The sequence below is a fragment of the Urocitellus parryii genome, chromosome 1 (genome assembly GCF_045843805.1).
Source record: "Urocitellus parryii isolate mUroPar1 chromosome 1, mUroPar1.hap1, whole genome shotgun sequence".
Lineage (NCBI taxonomy): Eukaryota > Metazoa > Chordata > Mammalia > Rodentia > Sciuridae > Urocitellus > Urocitellus parryii.
In genome coordinates this window covers 596,546-613,310 of record NC_135531.1, presented here as the reverse complement: position 1 = coordinate 613,310, position 16,765 = coordinate 596,546, and the positions used below count along the sequence as shown (strand labels likewise).

General features: G+C 48.3%; 1 pseudogene; it reads right to left on the bottom strand.

The window, feature by feature from the left end:
• Nucleotides 1-1,293: 1,293 nt before the first annotated feature.
• The window catches only part of LOC144257264 (adenylate cyclase type 10-like), a 69,642-nt pseudogene continuing 54,170 nt past the window's right edge, over nt 1,294-16,765 (bottom strand).

Below are 16,765 nucleotides of genomic sequence, written 5' to 3'. Positions count from 1 at the left end.
TCTTCCCTGTGGCCCTCAGAGTAGGCAGAGGTCAGGAATCACCTCTGTTGCCTTTGTATCTCGACCTCCAACACTACTCAGTGCTCGGCGTGTGGTGCTTACTTGGATGAGCAAATGAGAGAAAGCAGGGGAGGAACAGCCTATAAAATGCTGGAGGCACTGACAAAGGAGAGGACTCGACTTGCGTTGGGGACAGTGTGCAGCTTCAGGACCACAGCTCGGTGTGCGAGTGTGTCTGATACTGATCTGTGTCTACTCATCACGCTCCTAGGTGCTTTTCACCCCCTGCCTTGCTGACACATCCAGGCATGGGGATGTGAAAGCATGAGGAGCACATGGGATCAGGGTGTGCTGGTGGCAGGGCTCCCTTCCCAGCCCTGAGCTCTGATTGCACAGCCCTCCCTCCCCAGCAGCCATGCCTGCAGCCTCTGTGGCTGACCTTAGGGCTCCAGGGGACTCAGCTATGCTGCCCAGAGGACAAGCACATAGCCGTGCCTCGGCATCCGGGAAATAAAGATGAATGCTACTGTTTCTCAATTAAACACCCAACACAACACACACACACACACACACAACTTTGAGCATATAAAAATGCTCCAAATTATTAATAATCAAAATTATTACTATTGCAATTTTTTAAGTTTTTTTTGAATTTTAATACTTATTTTTTAGTTTTTGGTGGACACAACATCTTTGTTTGTATGTGGTGCTGAGGATCGAACCCAGGCTGCACGCATGTCAGGCGAGCGCGCTACTGTTTGAGCCACATCCCCAGCCCCTACTATTGCAATTTTTAAAAGCTAATTTCCTATTTGTTGACGCACATGGCTAGAGGGGCTGGCACACCCGCCTGGCTTTGGAAGCTATAGTCAGGTGACGCAAAGGTGTGTCTTTTCCAATCTCGTCCTTAGAGGCCATGATGAAAGTTTGTCATTTACAATTTTGTGTAACCTAAAAAGATTTAACAACTGGACATTTAAAAAACACATTTTGAGTTTAATACATTAATTAAAAACATGTCTGTCACAACTCAGGATGCCACCCGCCTTGGTGCTGACGTTTTCCCATATGATACGACCAGCCAAGGCTGGAAAACAGGCTGCAAAGCTCAGGGGAGGTGGAGGTGTGTGGGTGGGTGGAGTTAGGAGAGTGAGCAGGACCCTGCAGCCCCTCTCACCCCTCTGGAAAGAAGAAACCAACAAGGGAGCAGGAGCGTGCAGGAGGCGGGCAGCAGAGGAAGGTGGGCGAGGAGTCAGGGGTGGTTCTTGCCACCACCTGCCTCCTCCTGGAGTGTCAGAAAGGGTTGTCCAGGATATTGACTCTCATCAGGAATTTGTTCTTTTGAACATCATGGATGTTTACCTTGCCAGATAGGATTTTCTCCCAGGAGGGGAGGCTCAGCACCGTTTGAAGCCACTGGTCCTCCAAGCTCTCTAAGATGGAGTACCACCACTCCTGAGGGCACAGAGAATGATGGGTTGGTGCTTTTGACCTGTGTGAGCGTGGTGCATCCAATCCCAGGATGCTAAGGCCCTCCATCTTTCCAAGTTGCTCGACAAGCCAACCTGTGGCCCACAGTAGCGCTGTGACATGAGCTTCTCTCTCTCTCTCCTCTCTCTCTCTCTCTCTCTCACACACACACACACACACACACACACACACACACACACACACACACAATTCATCCCCCTACTCAACAACACCAAATTTAAGGTGAGGTACTAACTAGGTTTTTGCTTTGGAACAAAGCAACATGCAACATTCAAAGTCGGGAAACAAATGTAACGCAGAGTGGAAGAGGGAAGGAAGACAGAGTGGAGCCATGCAAGCAGGATTTGCGTGAGGGAGAGTCCACAGGGACATAAGGGGGAAAAGGAGGTCACAAGCCTGATCCATGGACATGCAGCCCCTTTGTGTGGGATCCCAGACAGGCTGTGATGGCCACGGGGTTGGAAGGGCAGTACGGCCCAATCCCTATGTTGGAACTTCACCCCAGGTGATGGCGTTGGGGATCAGGGTCCTTGGGAGGGATGAGGCCGTGAAGGCCCTGCCCTCATGGATGGAATTAGAGCCCTTAGACAGGGCAGGAGGGAGCCAAGCTTCCCCCCTGCACAGCTACCATGTGAGGATGCAGCCAACGGCACCATTGGTGAAGAACAGGCCTGGCAGACACCAGATCTGGCACCTTGATCTTGGACCTGCAGCTCCCAGACCATGAGCAGTAAATTCCTATTGTTTTAAGCCATGCAGGCTGCAGTGTTGTCTCAGCAGACCAAGTGGACCAAGGCGGGGGCCTCCCATGCCGGGGAGAGCCTGACTGGGAAGCTGTCCTGTGGGGCTTCTTGAGAGCAGCCCCCTGCAGCCCGCAAGCAGGGCTCCACACCTTGTTCATGTTCAGCCAGCATTTCTCCAGCATGTTCCCCCGTGTTTCCAAGAGTCTCAAGGCTTTGTTCAGGAACAGGTCGCAGTTCTGCCCATCTCCCATCAGAATGCAGGCACAGGCCATCAGGTGGTAGAGTCGCGGGTAGAAGACTGGGCCAGTAGTGTTCTGAGCCACAAGACTCTCCAGGTTCTAAAGGAAAACAACAGAATGGTACAACCAGAGTCTGAAACAGCTCACTGACCACAAAGTCATTTCCTCCACAGATGGTTTGGGAACATTTTAAATATATGAACAATCAAGGGAGAAACTGTGTTACCTACTAAGTATGGTAGATAGAATGGTAACATGAGGTAGAGGGGCCTCCAAGGCCCACCCCAGACAACAGTGGCCTGCCAATAGTTTTCTGAAACTAGTGTTTTTTGGTAGTACTAGAGATTGAACCTATGGCCTCACTTGTGCTAGGCAAGTGCTCTACCCTTGAGCCACATCCCCAATCTGTGACTACTTTGAAAAAAAAAAAATCTTACTCTGATTATCAAAGCAGTACAAGTGAATGATTGAAAATTTAGGAGGAAAGTTGGCTAGTTCTGCATGTAAGGAGCTTGGAAATCACCACATGGTAAACGAGTCGAGATCTGAACAGACCAAAACCTGCCCAACTCTTCTCAGATCTGTAGGAGAGGCGAGACACAGGACAGACAGCCACCTCCAAGACTGCAGATAGACAGGCGCACACAGGGCCTCCAGGGCAAGCTGCTGTGGAAACAGTACCAGGGTAAGGGACCTGCACTACACCGGATGAGTTCAGAGACTCATCAGGGGCCATCTGGGGGTTAAAAACTCCAGGCAGAAGAAGTGGAGCAGGAAGCGCCAGGGTCTGTCTCCCACTCAGACAGCAGCCGCCTGGCAATCTGCAGGACTCAACTCTTTCAGAACTCGGGGGTTCTTGGAAGCTTTGCATGGGTCTGGGTTGGATGGTGAGTTGAAGCAAATTTTGGCCAACTTCAGCACTTAGCATAGTAGCAGCTGCCTGTCTCCTGCACCAGCCCCACAGCAAGCAGCTGTGACATGTTCCTGAGTGACCTACATACAACTTGCTGAATCCAAGATGGACAAAAAGGACCCTGCCCCAGATTCCTGAGATCTGCACTCTGACCGCTGATTGCTGCTTTTGACAAAGAGGGACAGTCCCAGAGGCAAGCAGCTGGCAGGCAGTGCATCTCCTGCCATCATTACAAGCCCTCCTCTGGCTGCAGGGACATCCAGGGCACTGAAGGGCTGGTGAACCTCCCCTCTCTTCATTCTTCTCTCTCTCTCGATTGAGCATTCCAAAGCAGCTGCCTGTATTCAGAAAATTAGAAAGTGACTGTGCACACCCAAGGAAAGACATAGGCTCAGAAAGACCAGAGAAGAGCTTCAGTGGGCCTTCCTGCTGATCCAGGGCACAGAGACAGCCCAGAACAATGAAAAATAAAAACAAAAAATAGCAAAAAAAAAAAAAAAAGCAAATGCTGGGGATGAGAAAGAATATTATATCCATCAGAGCTACCACACTGTTATATGCAAATCTGTAATATCAGACATACAGAGTTTAAATCAAAAACAGTTATAGGAGACAAAAGAGGAGTTTGGTCATTAAAAAGATATTCCAAAAATAAATAAATAAATAGATAGATAGATAGATGGATAAATAAATAAAAGAGGTTCCACACAGCAAGAGGAGGTTTATGCAAAACATCAAAATCACAAAGCAAGAACTGGCAGAACCGTGGTGGAGACAACCTAGAGGAAGAGTGGGAGACTGTAGGACTCCACTCTGGACAGAAGGGAGAAGAGCCAGAGGAGATCAGTGAGGAAATAGAGGATGTAAGAAACCGGAAAGGCTCAACCACTGTGCACTTAGCAGGCAGAGTTCCAGCTCTGCAAGATGTAGAGTTGTGGAGACAGATGGAGGAGATGGTGCTCGACAGCATTGCTGAACTGCACACTTGGAGTGGGCGGCTTTGTGCTGTGTGCATTTGACCACCACCAAAAACAGGGACAATAAATAAATTTGAAAAACTTATATTTTGAGAGTTTCACTCAAGGAGATTGACCAGTTTCTTGCAGCAAATATGGGGGTGGGGATTCCCTTATGCTTCCAGCAGGGAAAGGCCAAAAGGGATCATTTTGAAATATACCAGTACTCTCAGAAGGACCTACGTAAGCAGTCTCGCCCCCAGGGTGTTCATCAGAGCAGTGGCCGACTGCCGCACTCCTGTCTCCCCTCGGAGAGGCAACTGCACTGCACTTGTGAGGCTCAGGGTCCAGCTAAGCAGGCTCTCTAAAGATTGAGCCAGATCTACTTTGTTTCCCACCCCCATACTGGGGAGTTAAACTCAGGACCTTGAACATGCTAGGCAAGTGCTCTACCACTGAAGTATATGCCCAGTCCTTTGAAATTTTTGTTTTTATTTTGTTAAGAAAGTGTCTTGCTAAGTTGCTAAGGTTGGCCTCAAACTTGCAATTCTCCTGCCTCAGCCTCCTAAATTGCTGGGATTACATGCATATGCCTCCACACCCAGCTTAAATTGCTCATTCTTTTATTCTGGTACTTAGTTTAGTTCTTAATACATATCAGTTGAATATTTGAAATTGTCATATTCAAAGACTTATCTACCAGGTTGCTTATCAGAACAATAGCAATAAAATTTTGTAGAAAAGTTCATCCAAGAATAATTGGGCTATACAATATAATAATATAATAATAATATTAGATAAACACTATGCTGTTTTAATTTAATGACAGGAAATTATCCATAATATGTTTAATAGCAAATCACAACAAATAGAAACATGTATGCACACACATCAAAGAGAACTTAAAAGGTTATATCTCAGTGCATAAAAGCAATCATCGCTGAATAGTAGGGATACAAGCAGCTCATACTTTCTTCTTTCTGGTGTTTAGGAGGATTGTCTTCAAAAATATCTATTATAAATAAACATCTAATGTAAATTCTGCAGTCAGAAATTGGTTGGCCTAGAAAGTAGGCAGCCATGAGTGGAGGAGGGACAGGGCCCCGGGCCTCACCTTGAGCAGCTCCACCCCATGGTCCTGGGCATTCTCCAGCTGTTGTTCAATTTGCTTCTGCAGATAGAGAACTTGCCCCTCCAGGTACCTGGCAATTCCTTCATAGTAGAGAACTGTGGGGATTCTCCTTGACACCAGGTGTTTTGCTCTGCTGGAAAACGTGTGGAATTCATCCCAATCCTGAAGCCTGGCGTACCTGCACACCACAGGGAAGTAAGACAATCAGAGCCACTCCTGGGGACAGGGGGCTCGCATCTGTCCACTGCTTCTGGGTGCAGTTCCAGCCCCGGGGCTCTGGGGGCCTCCTGCCTGAAAACACAGGAGGCTGTGGGCCACGAAGCCCCGAGAACACGGAATTCACTGATGGTTTGAAATGAATCAGATCCTGAGGAGCACCCAGGTCATGTCAGCCACCATCTTTCTTTAGAGTCTAAAAAGAATGAGACATATCAGACTATAAATTCTGGGCTTGAAGATACTGCTCCAGTTTTTCCAAAGAGAGATGCAGGGCCAGCACTCCTGAGTGGTGTGAGCAGACTGGTGAACTCAGTTCCCCCTGGGCTCCCCTTTTAAATGTGAATTCCCAGGTCCCCAGATTCTACTCAATAGACAGGTGGGGCCAGGTGATTCTTTTTTGAGGCAGCATTTTGACATGTTGCTGAGGTTGGCATAGGTGTGTACCACCATGCTCACCTTTTCCAGGTGACTCTTATGCCCACTAAATGTGAGATGCATTGGCCTAGGACACAACTGTTGAAAAACTCTCCAGTCAAAACAGAAAAAAATAGAATGACATTTGGACTATTATTGAACTTCAACCCACAGGGCAAGTGAATTTGACTTTGAACATTAATTGGCAAGGGTAATTAATTTGGAGATTTTGAGTTCTCCCAAGTAATTTTATAATAAGAAGGCATTTCGATTCAAATTTGAAGCTGCTCTGATTTGTGACATTCTATATAAGAATGTCTCCATATTGTCACTGACTCTCATCTCAAGACCTCTGGTGGACAGTGTGGCTGCATGTAGTTGAAGGTGGGTGGGAAATAGACTGGAAGGACTTTGAGCTGAGGGGTGGCTGTGGAATTTAAGGAATGTTTGGCTGTGACCCATCTTGGAGGCTTGCTGTTCCTCAGGCACAGGTGTGGCCATCACTGGAGGCTGGCTTGGTCAAAGGCTTAGCAAGCGGATGGGACTGAGCCTAGGGTCCTGGGGAGTGGGCTACCAGAGAGTCTTGTTTCCTCCGGTCTCCTTCCACATGAGGGCCTCCACAGGTGAAGCCCCAGGTTACGCCTGCTTCCTCACTCCTCCAGCGAGAAGTGCTGCACTTGGCTGGTGGTCTGGGGAAAGAATGAGGCAAGTGCATAGGGTCCCTGTCTCTGTCCTTCATCTTGAGAGCCAGGGCAGCAGGCCTGGGCATGGTGTGCATCTTCTCTGCACAGGGGGAAGAGGCTTGCAGGTCCCAGGACTGCCCGCTGCTGAGGGTGCATGGAGTCCTGTGGCCATATCCTGCAGTCCCGACTTCTTCAACGTGGTTTCTGTCTGCTCTGATATGGATGGGTTCAGGTGGGCAAGCACCACTCATGACTGGTTTGGAGGCTCCACCCTCCTCAGAAGCAGTGTGGCCGCCCCTCGTTCCCCTTTGGGGCCTGGTTCCAAGACCCCTCTCCCCACACACAGGACCTGTGGATGCTCAAGTACCTTACAGCAAATGGCCAGGATTTGCACATAACGTATGCACCCTGTCCTGAAGACTTAAAGTCACCTCCAGAGGACTTAGGAGACCTAACCCAGTGTGATGCATATAAATATGGTTTTACTGTATTGTTTAGGGGAAAATGATAAGAAAATGTACATGTTCAGTACAGATGTAATCCCACTACTATCCCCCAATCCAGGTCTCTGTCTGGGTTCAGTTGAATCCACAGACAAGAACCAGGGACACAGAGGCCGTCGGGCCATGCCCTTTCTGGTTTCTCCGGCAAAGTGTGTGTAGCAACTGCTCACTGCTGTACACCTGAGACTGCCAGTTCCCTGTCCTTGGTTGAGGTGATGAACTAGACAACCCCTCCCTGTCTCCGGGTGGATACTCTGTGACACTCTCCAGTCAACTCGGGTATAAGCTACACAGGCTTTTGCTTTCTTCTGGAAATACTCCCTGGAGCTCTTCCAGGAGATGTTTCCCCTTAGAAACTTAGTGACATCCAAAACACTTACCAGATAGCCACACAGGAGTAAAGTCCCAGGAGGATTCCACTCTGGAACTTAAGAATTCTGTTGTTTTCATTTTGGCATATGAAACCCACACATTCTTCAAATGTTCTATAGATAAAGCCTAAAAGAGAAAGCAGCAGGAGGGCGTGGCGGGCGGGTGGGGGTGCTCGTCCTGCTGGCCTCAGAGCCCACTGTGGAGATAGTTATTTCTGATTGCTATGAGCCAGAGGGTCCCGTGGACTTCAAGAACGACAGTCCTACACCCGCTGTCTTGCCGAGTCCCTGCTATCACAGAATGTTGTAGGTTCACAACACAATTCCACAGCACAGACCAGGTAAGAGCAGAGTCTAAACCAACCTTTCCTGGCCTGAGCACAAAGAGGACCTTAGTGTGGCCTCTCCCCAACCTTCCTAGCCAGGCTTCCCGACTGGCAGCAACATGTGCAGCCCTGTCTAAAATGCATGTGTGGAGAACACCCCCGCTGATCCTGCTGGTGAACTGTGCACCGAGGGCTGCCCACTGGCAGTCAATTCAAGGTCGTCAGGTTCACCAACAGCTGTTGGTGCCTGCCACTCTCATCATTAGCAACCCAGTCCTTTAATCTAAAGCGCAAAGTCTCTAAGAATACCCTAGTAAACATGAAGCCCTCCAGGCACAGGGTGCATGGCCAGACAGGCCTGTCAGCTCCAGGGTAAACTGAGCTGAGAGTGTAACTGACAGCTTAGGACAAGGATTCCTCCAGACGGGATTCTCCTTCTTGCTGTTCCTCAACAATCCTGCCACCTGCCAGACTGCTCGTCAGCACAGCCACCAACCTCTCCATCCCTGTCATATCCATGCAGCCTGAAAACTTGCAGTCTCAAGGCCTCAGCCGTGGGGCTGCCTCACCACACAGCACAGGGGCCACACCCACCTTCTCTTCAATTCCAGAGCTGCACTTACCAGAATAGAGCATGATGTCCAAGCAGACAAAATAGAAAAATGCCTTGCTGAAGATGTGCTCTTCCGCCACAGAAAGGTCCCACAGCCACCCCAGCACCTGGATCAGCTGCTTGTATCTGTGGAACAGAGAAGGCAGTAGGATCACCAAGTGGTGGATGGGGAGAAGTGAGCCCTGGTCTAGTCCTGGTTCTGCCCAGTAAAACAAAACCAAACAAACCTTAAACCCAAACTGCCATCTGTTTTGTTTTGTTTTTCAATCTGTTTTTCATAGATTCTTCTTTTTCAAATATACATTTTTTATTTATAGATGGACACAATAACTTTCTTTCTTTATTTATTATTTTATTTATTTATTTATCTATTTATTTACTTATTTGGGGGTGCTGGGTATTCAACCCAGGGCCTTGTGCATGCAAGGCAAGCACTCTACCAACTGACTACAGGCCCAGTCCTATTTATTCATCTTTCTGTGGTGCTGATGATCGAACCCAGGCCTCACACATACTAGGCGAGTGCTCTACCACTGAGCCTCAGCCCCAGCCTGTTTTTTCATAGATATTGAGACCAGAGTGACCATAGTCAGACCAAACTGGCCTTCAGTCCTGGTTGCTATTGTCTGGGCATTTTCCTTCCTATGAGACATTTCCCTTTCCCGCCACCTGTCAGGGCTTGGAGTCCTGATTCCAAAATAGGGATGATCAGTCTCATGGCCAGAGCAACCAAATTAGAGATGATGCTTAAGAATGAATTCTGTTAAACAGAGGTATCCAAAGGCAAAAGAAGGCCACTAGCTGTCCCATCTTACTGGGAACTGGACTCCCTGTCCTGCCCTATGGACCAGGATAAAAATGAACCCTGAACATTCAGCAATATGACTGACTTTGGAAAATAAATAGGCTTCAAGATAAATACCTGCTTTTCAGGAAGAGCGATTTACAAAGTCTGCAGAGGACCAGATAGTGTTTGTTGGGATTCCGAAGCAGTGACCACAACTTATGGGCTCAAGAGCCTGGGAAGAAAACAATTCCAGTGTGTGTGTGGGGGGGCATTATTTGTGTCTTCATTTTCCTTATCACCCACCAGCCCTTACCTAACTCGATGGCCAGGTACAGGTGGCCCATTATGTATTTGATGTGGGCCAGTCGACTAGCCACGAGGGCCACCATCTCAATGCCCTCACCCTTCAGCGGGAGGTTCACGATCTGCTCCATGGCCATCAACTCATACTTGAACCACATGCCCTGGCAGCCAGCCAGCTGGTGGTAGAGTGAATAGTCCAGGTAAGCATTAATGATCTGAAATGGCAGCAGGGTAGGGGAGAGGGAAAAGCCTGAGGTGGTCCCCAGACCCAAGCCCAGGCACATCACCTGGCACCTGGGAATAAAGCTGGTCACCGGCCAAAGCCATGGGTTTCCAGAAATCAAACTGAGTTTCTACCACCTATTTGCTGGGGCATCCGAGGCAAGCCCCATGGCCCCTTTTGCCTACATCCCTTAAACAAAAGGCAAAATGTTTAATTTTTGTGAAACATAAAAGCAATAGCAAATGTAAGTAAATGATTACACAACAGAAAGCCTGAAAATATCTTTTAAAAGAGAATCACCTGTTAAGCTTCTCCCTTTTGCCCTCATTCTCTGGGTATATTGTGCACGTTTCCAGAGGTAACCTGTGTGAAGCTGCGCCAGAGTAAAGGCTGAAGCTGGTGTCAGAATCTAGCATCTTCTGTGAATCCCGACATTAAGCTATTTTCCAAATCAAATTTTAATACAACATCGTTGTATTTTGTTTGGGGAAACAGAATTCTTTTAAAAAATAAAAATGTTGGCAGGTGCAATGGCGCACCTGAAATCCAAGCAGCTCGGGAGGCTGAGGCAAAGGACCCCAAGTTCAAGGCCAGCCTTAGCAACTTAGGAGACTGTAAACAACTTAGTGAAATCCCTCTCAAAATAAAAAATAAAATGGGCTGGTTTGTGGCTCGGTGGTAGAGTGTCCCTGGGTTCAATCCCTGGTACCAAAAGAAAGGGAAAAAAAAGAATGTTAATATGTATTGTGTTTATTACTTTTATTTTAAAGTATTTTTGAATTGTCAAAATTTTTGTTTTATGATAATATCAACAGATACAACTCATAGAGAAAAGCCACTTGGGATCCTTGATCATTTCTAAGAGTGTGAAGTTGGAAAAGGGCGGGGCACTCTGGGCCAGAGCTTCTCCAACCTTCTCCTGACTTGGAGTCTCCTCTCCAGTGACTGAGAGCCCCTAGGAAAGCGCCCTACCTGGAAGTCGTTCTGTGTCTCCAGCGCGGAGTTCACCTGCATCACAGCCGCCAGGTGGCCGTAGATAGAACTTGTAGTGGAAAAAGTTATTGGAGCCGTGGATCCGCCACAGCAGGGAGAAGAAGGTGGTCTGCCGGTAAAGCTGGGCCAGCCTCCTCTTCCTGCGCAGCGGAGGGTGCAGGGCGTGGGCAAGGGGGTGAGGCCGAGGCTCTGAACAGGCTCCCGCGGGCCCCGTGGGCAGCCCGGACTGGGTGGGCGCTCGCTGGATAAGGGACATGCATGTCGTTCATCACTTTTGGGTCTGGAATAAACACCCTTCTACCTGAGGAATGAACGATGGACCCCAGGCCTGGACCAGCCTCGAAGGCTCCCCGGCTATTGCCTCCACCGCACCCCGTGGACGGGAGCCAAGGATGCTCGGGACACCCTCGGTCTAGCAGTGGGACGCAGAGGGCCAAGGCTGCAGTACCCATGGGTCTCACCGTCCACGAGAACGGTGGGGTGGGGGGGCGGGGTAGAGACGGGAGAATCTGGGTCCTTTCCTTTAGACACGGACAGACGACAGGGCAGGATCCCTCTACCGCTAACGAGGGTCACTCATCAGTCCTGAGGAGAGGGGGCCAGGACCTAGGGTCCTGCCTGCCCTGTCGCCTGGTGGGTGTGGCAAGGCAACAGCGACCGCAGCTCCTTCTTGCCAACGCTTCTCTACTTTTTCTCCTTGTGCACGTATTTCTTATTCCTTTTATTAAACATGGTTGCCAACTAGGGTCATTAAGTTTAGCCAACGAAAATACAGGATCCCAGTATGTTTGAGTTTTGTTAGAATGCCTATGCTCTGAGTAGCTCATATCACACACACTGTCATCAGAGACTCAAGCACAGCTGCCCACCTCTGCCCTGAGGCTCTCAGAGATCCCTGTTAAGCTCCTGCCCTCCCCTCTGCCTCCAGGAGCCCACCTCCACCTCTGTAAAGGAGCTGGCTCATCTCATTGCCACCCAGGGAACCCCACATCTAAGGGCAACTCTGGAAGCTGGGAAGGCAGCTCTAGGTGAGATTAAAAGACCTGGAGCAACCCAGCCATGCTGCATCTTAGGCAGAAGGTAAAAGAATAGCGCTAATGTCTCTCTCAAAAAGGAAGAGAAGTCCTCTGTAGGCTCTCGAGGCCACCACCCAATGACAGCCTCCTTGTATGAACTGCCAACAGGTGAAAGACGCTGGACACTCTTATTATTATGGAAGTTGTGAGACCTGTACTTGGCAACAAGAGTATAATGAGCTACGTGCACTCAATACCCAGCTTCCGCAAAGGTCAACCTTCCTGCCTTACCCACCTTTCCACCCACTCTCTCTCCCCCATTATCATGTTTTATAATGAAAAATTTCCACCCACTGAAATGCATAAATCTTTTATTTTTAAAGAAGAGTTTAAAATTATAGTGCATTTTGCTTTCTGTGGACTGTGTTCAGAATTACTTATAGTTTCCTTTTTTAAAAAATTTGTTCTTTTTAGTTATGACCATGGAGTGTATTTTCACATATTATACATACATGGAGTATAACATCCCATTCTTGTGGTTGAACATGTTCTGTATTCATGTATGAACATGGGGAAGTGATGTCCCATTCATTCCACTGTCTTTCTCATTCCCATTCCCCCTCCGGTCCCCTTCTCCTCCCTGTCCAATTGGGTTCTCCACCCACCCCCACCCCCATTGCAAGTCACCATCTGCATATCAGAGAGAACACTTTTTGGCTTTTGGTTGTTTGGGATTGGCTTATTTCACTTAGCATAATAGTCTCTAGTTTCATCCATTTACCATCAAATGCAATAATTTCATTCTTTGTGGCTAAAATTGTGTACATTTTCTTTATCCATTCATCTGCTGAAGGACACCTAGGTTGGCTCTATAGCTTGGCTATTGTGAATTGAGCCATTGATATGGCCATGTCACTATAGTATACTAATTTTAAGTCCTTTCAGTATATGCCAAAGAGTGGGATATCTGGGTCAAATGGTGGTTCCATTCAAAGTTTTCTGAGGAATTGCCAAACTAGTTTCCAGAGTGGTTGCACCAATTTGCAGTCCCACCACCAATATATGAATGAACCTTTTTCCCACATTCTCACCGATATTTATTGTTACTCATGATATTTATTGTTATTCTTGATAATTGCCATTCTGACATGAGTCAGATGAAGTCTCAGAGTAGTTTTAATTTACATTTCTCTAATTGCTGGTGATTTTGAACATTTTTTCATATATTTGTTGACCAATCCTATTTCTTCTTCTGTGAAGTGTCTGTTCAGTTCCTTAGCCCAATAATTGATTGTGTTATTTTTGTTTTGTTTTTTTGGTGTTAAGTTTTTTTGAGTTCTTCATATATCCTAGAGGTTAATGCTCTAGTTGAGGTGTAGGTGGCAAAGATTGTTCTCCAATTCTGAAGGCTCTCTCTTTATGTTTTTGATTGTTTCCTTTATTGTGAAGAAGCTCTTTAGTTTGATACCATCCCATTTATTGATTCTTGATTTTACTTCTTGTGCTTTAGGAGTCTTATTGAGGAATTTGGTTCCTAAGCAGATATGGTGGAAAGTTGGGCCTATGTTTTCTTCTAGTAGGCACAGGGTTTCTGTTCCAGTTCCTAGGTCCTTGATCCACTTTGAGTTTTGTGCAGGGTGAGAGATAGGGGTCTAACTTTATTTTATTATGTATGAATTTCTAGTTTTCCCAGCATCATTTGTTGAAGAGGCTATCTTTTCTACAATGCATGTTTATGGTTCCTTTGCCTAGTATGAATAACTGTGTTTATGTGGGTGTGTCTCTGTGTCTTCTATTCCTGTTCCATGGGTCTTCATGTCTGTTTGGGTGCCATGCTGCTTTTGTTACTATAGCTCTATAGTATAATTTAAGGTCCGGTATTGTGATGCCTCCTGCTTCACTTTTCTTGTTGATTGTTTTGGCTATTCTGGGCCTCTTATTTTTCCAAATGAATTTCATGAGTACCTTTTCTATTTCCGTGAAGAATGTCATCAGAACCTTAATAGGAATTACATTAAATCTGTATAGCACTTTTGGTAGTATGGTCATTTTGACAATATTACCTCTGCCTATCCAAGAACATGGTGATCTTTCCATTTTCTAAGATTTTCTTCAATTTCTTTCTTTAGAGTTCTGTAGTTTTCATTGTGAAGGTCTTATGTTTCTTTTATTAGATTGATTCCCAAATGTATTTTTGAGGCTATTTTGAATGGGATAGTTTTCCTAATTTCTCTTTCAGTTTATTCATTACTGATGTATAGGAATGTCATTGATTTATGGGTGTTAATTTTGTATCCTGCTGCTTTGCTGAATTCATTTATGAGTTCTAGAAGTTTTCTAGTGGAGACATGATAGTTTTAGACAAGGATTGTTTTAGTTCTTTTCCTATTCTCATCCCTTTAATTTCTGTCTCCTGCCTAATTGCTCTGGCTAGAGTTTCCAGGACTCTGTTGAGTAGAAGTGGTGAAGGAGGGCAGCCCTGTCTTGTTCCAGTTTTAGAGGGAGCAAAAGCACAAATCTTACCAGTACAATTTGACCATGGCACCCCGCGTCCTCATCGGGCTACCTGGACTGGCAGTAGTTTGCTCTTTGGCAGATGTCCCTGGGTTGGGACAATGCCCAGAGCCTCAGTACTGAATGGAAGTGGGCTTGAGACTGAGATTCTGGACTGGCTGGTGCTGTTACAACAGTGTGGCCTGGTGATGAGAGGTTACAGCAGAGGAGGCCACTGGAGCTCGCTCTGCAGAGGGACCCTCATACTTTTGTCATCTGAACTTCCTCTGCAAAAGCTGCCTGTGAGGTGCTGTGCGGACCGGCCCTGGCCTAGGATCCCCTCCTAGACGCTCTTCCTCCCACTGGTCAGAGCTCAACAGGGGTCCTGGCGCCCCCTAGAGGCCGGGGCTTGGGGGCTGACCTGCGTGGTGTGGGGTCTGCCTTGCGCTCCCCCGGCTCCCCCTTACCCTGGAGGGGAGCTGTCCGAGCTTTGCTGGTTCAGGTAGTGGAAGTGTCTGGGTTTGGAGGAACAGGGAGATCATGTTGTAGGGGAACACGCAGTTGAAGAGCTTCAGCGCCTTCCTCAACATCTTCATGGCAAGCACCATCTGGCCCATGTTAAAACAGACCTGGAGGCAGCCGGAGGGAAGAGGAGAAGCCAGGAGTCTGGGTGGGCCTGAAGGTTCCAGCCACAGACGGTGGGACGCTTACAACACAGCTCCTCTGTGGCCCGGAAACAAACCTCCTATGGGGTGGGATGCGTGGGGGATGTAACTGTGACTGCTGGCTGGATAACTGCGTGAAGGAAGCTGCAGCCTAGGGTTAGTATTTGGCATCTTGCTAGTGTATCATGAGCTCACGTCCATTCCTAGAGGTTGTTGAAAGGGTTCACTGAGCTTTCGGCCCGGGACAGCAAGCCCCCCAAGGCTGGGGGCTCGGGGCTCAGGCGGGACTATGGTGTGGGTGGCAGGAAGACTTGGGAAGCTCAAGGGTGACTTCTGCCAATGACCAGTGGCTTCTTACCTGGCCTTTGAGACTGTAAAATGTGGCAGACCCAAAAGTCCTTCTCCAGGACTTTTTGTGCCTGAGAATTTTTGGCAGCTTCTCTCCCTTGTTCAAGTACATGTATGCCTGCAACCAGTACAGAGAGAGTGGCCCAGAGCCAGAGGGACAGACCCCTGGAGGGACACAAGCTCCCCCCCCCACAACCCCTGCAGTACGTGGTGGAGGAGAGGAGGCAGGCACCACTGTGGGCCTCCCCTGTCCCCAGCCCCACTGAGGAGAATGACCGGCAAGCTCCAGGCAGCAGGTGCTGGGCAGAGCTCCCTGTCGCATGCTCCTGGGTGCAGGATCCCTCGGCCAAGAGGACCCACTAGCCATCCCGACTTTCCTCCTGCTGCTGCACGTTTTGACCACCCCCACTGCCTCTGCCGAGGCCATCTCTGGGAGGCAGCAGAGTAAGGTGAGCCCCAAGCAGCTCTCCTCACTTATCGCCAGCCTCCAGGGCATGAGCAAACACCAAGTCAAGATCAGACCTGGAGAAGAGCACGGGGGAGGCGGCACAGCCAGCCTCCTGCAGCCAAGGGAGGCCAGGAGGCTCGTGAGGAGGCAGCTACAGTCCAGCCAGCCAGCCAGGTTCTCCTTGGCAGGGTGCACTGGGACCTGGCACCTGGCCCCTGCTGTCAGTCACTGTCTTCCTCCTCAGTCACCACTCCCTCCGTGTGGAGTGACCGGGGAACCCACAGGCTTCAGCGAGTTGGTTACTGAGGCTACCTAAACCTCTGCCTCCTGGAACCCACTGGCCACCTCCTCACTGCCTCCCCAGCTACATGCCTGAAATACATACAAGACTTCCATGTTTAAACACGTGAAAGGCTGACAGACATTCTTAATGGTTTAGTTTTTAAAATTGTACATGAATCCAAGGTATGAATTTTGATTGGACTGCTGCGATGGACAGTAACTTTCAAACAGACTAGACCAGCACTGTGGCCAAGGACTGGGGACACAGCCGCTCAGGTGTGTGGAGCTTCTGCAGCTGCTGGAGGCAGAGGAAGCAAGGCCCAGAGAGACCTTCCTCAAATTCCTTCAGGGAAGGTTAGTCGGCCAGCAGCTCCAGGAGGCCCTCAGGGCATACAGGTGGAGAAACACCAGGTTCCTCAGCCCCGCCTGCCTGCCCTGCCCCATCCTCCTGAGACCTACAGGTGTCTCAGCATATCAGAGCACCTGGAATGTCTGCAGTAAAAAAACCTCCTCAGCCAAGCCCAGCTCAACCCAAGTTGCTTAGCAGTGGATCATTTCAATGTCATTCTATGGGTCACATTGCCCTGGAGCCTTATTTATACTT